The sequence below is a fragment of the Petromyzon marinus genome, unplaced genomic scaffold, assembly GCF_048934315.1.
Source record: "Petromyzon marinus isolate PM22_M1 ecotype Great Lakes invasive population unplaced genomic scaffold, UKy_Petmar_22M1.pri1.0 PM_G_Scaffold_6, whole genome shotgun sequence".
Taxonomy (NCBI): domain Eukaryota; kingdom Metazoa; phylum Chordata; class Hyperoartia; order Petromyzontiformes; family Petromyzontidae; genus Petromyzon; species Petromyzon marinus.
Window position 1 is genome coordinate 177,501 of NW_027423013.1, and position 5,000 is coordinate 182,500.

The 5,000-nt window shown below is 42.4% G+C and overlaps 1 pseudogene; it reads right to left on the bottom strand.

Annotated features, from left to right (window-relative positions):
* The window catches only part of LOC142919103 (28S ribosomal RNA), a 10,592-nt pseudogene that overhangs the window by 2,625 nt on the left and 2,967 nt on the right, over positions 1-5,000 (bottom strand).

The following is a 5,000-nucleotide window of genomic DNA, read 5'->3' on the forward strand; positions in this document are numbered from 1 at the left end:
CAAAGTCTAATCTATATAAGCGCTCTTGAATAAAGCAGTGTAAAAAAAATAGCAATATAAAAAAAACAAGTCTTCGTCTTGGAAAATAACAAAATCTAAAAGAAAAGAAAAGTCTTCTTTGTGGAAAATAGTAAAATAAAAAAAACCAAGACTTCACCTTGGAAAATAACAAAATCTAATCTAAAACATCTTAAATAAATCTTATTTGTAATCTTCTTTGTAGGCAGAAAATAGTAAGTTACAGGACTCTCGAACTGATGTAGTCCAAAAATAAAGAATTAAAATAACAAAGTCTAATCTATATAAGTGCTCTTGAATAGGCTTCGTGTAAAAAAATAGCAATAAAAAAATACCAAGTCTTCGTCTTGGAAAATAACAAAATCTAAAAGAAAAGTCTTCTTTGTGGAAAATAGTAAAATAAAAAACCAAGACTTCACCTTGGAAAATAACAAAATCTAATCTAAAACATCTTAAATAAAGCTGGTTTGTAGTCTTCTCTCGAACTGATGTAGTGCAAAAATAAAGAATTAAAATAACAAAGTCTAATCTATATAAGTGCTCTTGAATAAAGCTTCCTGTAAAAAAATAGCAAAAAAATACCAAGTCTTCGTCTTGGAAAATAACAAAGTCTAAAAGAAAAGAAAAGTCTTCTTCACCTTGGAAAATAACAAAATCTAATCTAAAACATCTTAAATAAAGCTTATTTCTAATCTTCTTTGTAGGCAGAAAATAGTAAGTTACAGGACTCTCGAACTGATGTAGTCCAAAAATAAAGAATTAAAATAACAAAGTCTAATCTATATAAGTGCTCTTGAATAAGCTTTGTGTAAAAAATAGCAATATAATAAAAATACCAAGTCTTCGTCTTGGAAAATAACAAAATCTAAAAGAATGGTCTTCTTTATGGAAAATAGTAAAATAAGAATACCAAGACTTCACCTTGGAAAATAACAAAACCATCTTGAAAAAAGCTTATTTTTAATCTTCTTTGTAGGCAGAAAATAGTAAGGCGAAAATAAAGTCCCCTCTAAGCTCTAAAGTAACAAATACGACGTGTTAAAAAAAAAAACTAACAATAAAAAAAAGAACCAAGACTCCGTCTTGGAAAATAACAATCTAAATTGTGGAAAATAGTAAAATGAAATAAAAACCGACTTCACCTTCGAAAATAACAAAATCAATCTAAAACAAATGACATCTTAAAACAAAACTATTATTTGTTTCGGAGGTTGTCTATGACTGTTCATAGACCGCATAATTTCCACAGAACATTCTCAGAATATCAAGAGAGAAAAGCAGCGTTCTGCGGGAAATCATCTTGGCCAGTGATGTCGTTCTGGGTTTGGTCAGGCCCAGGGAGGTAAGTACCTCGTTATTCTCAAGGGGCCACTTTCCTCTTGCCCCAACCGGGAATCCAAAGAATGTGACCTTGCTAGCCTTCGTCAGCACTTTGACTTGATCACCAAGAGGGGTATAGTACGAAACTTTGTGCGAGGCAGCATCTGACAAGGTATTCTTTGAAAGCTCAAAACGGACGGTGACATCGATCACAACCGCCTCCTCATCTTTTGCAAACACGAGGTCAGGCTTTCTCATCTCTCCCGTCTCGGATATGAACCGTGGCTCTTTGTATACAGACCAGCCCAATCTAGCCGCTTCGTCTGCCAGAATGTTACTGATCTTGTTATGTCGCGCAATTCTTGCTTTCTGTACTGCAGGACATTGACCGAGAATGTGCGAAAGGGACTCGAGTCTGGCAGAGCATTTCCTGCAGGAACGTAAGGCCCCATCTCTGCCTCTGTTCAAGCTTTCTCTTGTTGGGTAAATATTTGCCCTTAGTTGTAGTGCTGCGATAAAGAAGCATTGTTTAAAGCCGCACCATGGCCTCAACCAAGCAATACTGATTCTATCATGCGCAAAGTTTACAATGCCCCTTCCTTGAACCGGCTTTTCGCACCATCTCTGAAATTCATGCTCCCTCCAATCGCAGGGTCTCGGATATACAGGTTCTTTTGACACAGAGTCCCTGAGAACGAATGTTGGGATTGCATCACTGTCACCCCCTGCTCGTACCCACAAATTACGGTATTCTTCCTCCATACCCTGCGAGGACACAATATTACGGGTGATAGCATCGGACGAGTTTGCTATACGTTGCAGCCTTCTAACTTGAACCGAAGGGATTGTTTTTTCCAGTTTCAAGATGGCAAGGCCTCCGTCTCGGGCTCTGGCATATAACAGTCCATCACAAGTTGAAGCGGGAAGGTGGAGCCATCCTTTTACCGCCTTTCTAATCTCTTGGTCCAACCCACGGAGAGTTGATTGCTTGCAGTCCGAGTGGTCTGCAGGATATAACAATCTGGGTAGGGCATAGGCATTGAGTAGTTCAACCTTCTGAGTTGGCTTCAGAGGCGCCTCATCGATTTTCGAGATCCATGTCTTTAGCTGACAATGTAGATCAGGCTGTATAGTGCCAGTCCAAGGGCCAATTTTCAGACCAAGGTATTTCGTTGATTCATCAGGTTGGATCATATGGACATCTTTATTTTTGATAGTCCATGGGTCGCAGTTGTTCACCGTATATGAATCTTTGGTTGGGCTTATCATGAAGCCCTGGCACTTTCTGGCCTGAACCTCCAATCCCGATAGCCCACAAAATGATTCCAAGATCGCTAGATTGGCGGCCATACCAACCCAAGATTCGCTCACCAACACCAAATCATCAGCAAACGCAAGAGCTGTCACGTGGTCGGTATCAATGGAGTACCCAACTCCGTGTGACTCTAGGGTGCATATCAAAGGGTCCATGGCAAGATTGAAGAGCAGGGGTGACATGGGGTCACCCTGTTTGACACCAACACGTATGCTAATTTCTCGAGTCGACTCGCCATTGCTTTTGAACGAGGTCGTACACTGATCGTAGGCGTTCTGGATGATGCCCACCACGTGTTCATCTACTTTCTTGTGCCTTAACACCCATAAAATATGAGCATGCGAAACCGAGTCAAAAGCTTTCGCTATGTCGATAAACATGACAGCCAACGGCCTGTGCAATTTCTTAGCATGTCTCATAAGGTCCTGTAGCACCTTAAGATTTTCAGAGCAGCCAGATGCCGCTATAAAACCACGCTGCCTTGGGTTTAAGGGACAAGCACGAGCAAGACGTGCAGTCATTATTCTGGAAAATAATCTCAGAATCATTGAACCGATCGTTATTGGTCTCCAGTTCCCCAATTCTTTCAGCTTTTCATCATCCATAACCTTAGGAATAAGAATCGTCCTATTCTTTTTCAACTCTTTGGGAATAATTCCTGTAATCATCCATGCATTAAATAGGGCTGTCAGTGTCCGACCCTCGGGGTCGGCAGCACAGATTGCAGCCCTTGTTAGGCCATCTGGCCCAGCTGCTGACGTTGGTTTAATGGCCCGTATGGCAGTCTGAACTTCCTCCACCGAAATTAGGGGCTCAAAGTATTCGTTATTTGCAACACCTGATGACTTAAATTGGCCCAGGCCATTGAATGGCAACACCTTCTCCCATTTTTCGCAGTAAAAACGATATACATCTGCGTTCGGGATTCGGCATTCATGACGTTCAGTGCCATCCAGGACTAAGGACGCAAGAAGAGAGCGGTTCTTAAAGAAGAGCTTCTGGTGCTTCATGAAGCTTCCTCGTTTTTCCGCTCTCTTCTTCATCCAAGATCGTGTGGGTAATATCCTGGGTTTAATAATGTCGTTCTCGGGTTTTGAACGTTTGCCTTTGTTTTTCACCAATCTCATCGGACAAAGCATCAATGCTGTGGCAGTTTCTACGAGGGCATCATGTTGGCCCTCGCCGTTAAGCCAAGCCTTTATTGCCTCCATTGCAGGCTTTTCCAGGGTCCCAGAATTCTCATTCGTAAGCCGCTCAGCTGCTTGAGCGAGTATGGATGAAGTCCCCGTTGTTACATTTGGTGGGGGAGACAATGTCTCAAGAGGCCTAGAAGAAAAATGTAAGCTGTCTGACATGGGGGCCCCTGTCTTTTTACTTAGGTCCCGTCTCTTGTCAGAGACTTGCTTGTTGGTCTTAGTCCCAAGCGCTTCAGCAATGATCTTATTGATATTCTTTTTCCCCTGAAACTGCAACTCTAGAAGGGCCAGCTGTTCTACTTCCTTCAAAGACCAGCAGCTACGGTGTACCCCTCTCTGCGAGGTACCCTTTATACTATCTTTAATCCTTTCCTCATTACGGGTGACTGGGTGAGCATGCCTCTTGTGCTGCGAAAGGCCACTTAGAGTTGCAAAGCGTGCCTGGCAACATTCACAGACCATTGGTAAGCTTTCCTCAGTTAACTTTATTCCCCCACATTTGGTGGCATGACAGGCAATCGATCGGTGGTTTGAGTTGGTTTTGTCACATTTAGCGCACTTAAACACCAGAGGAATGTCTCTGTGTTTGATGTTAAAATGTGCAACAAGTTCGGATGCTTTGCCCATGTGTTGTTTACAGATAACGCATATATACTCCAGACTAGGCAGTACAACCGTGATAGTTCCCTTGGTGTCAATGGGAAACTTTCCCAACACGGGTTCCTCAGCCGATATGTCGAGGAAGGACTCCTCCACATCCTCATCATCCTCTGTAAAGTCATCTGAAGAGTCATCCGACTCAACTAGACTTTTAATCTGTTCGTAAAAATCGTAGTTCATCTCCTCTTCCTTTTCCAAGGACGAGTTATGGAAGGTCATGGAAGGTATACTAGTCATTTTTAGCGCCGACCTAGACGCCATAGGTTTAGCAACATCAGATGCCCAGAGGGCATCTTCATTCTGTGTCTGGGTTGACACCGAGACAAACAAGAGTTTCATAGGACGGCGTCCCCATGAACCCTCAGTGTTGCACAGATCGGTTTCTGTGGGTCTAACTGTAATGGGTGGATCGCCAACCCGAGCGCCATCCATAGCACGTTGTTTTGCCAGGCCTCGTGCCAACTGGCTTGAGAACTTAAGTTTGTCAGTCA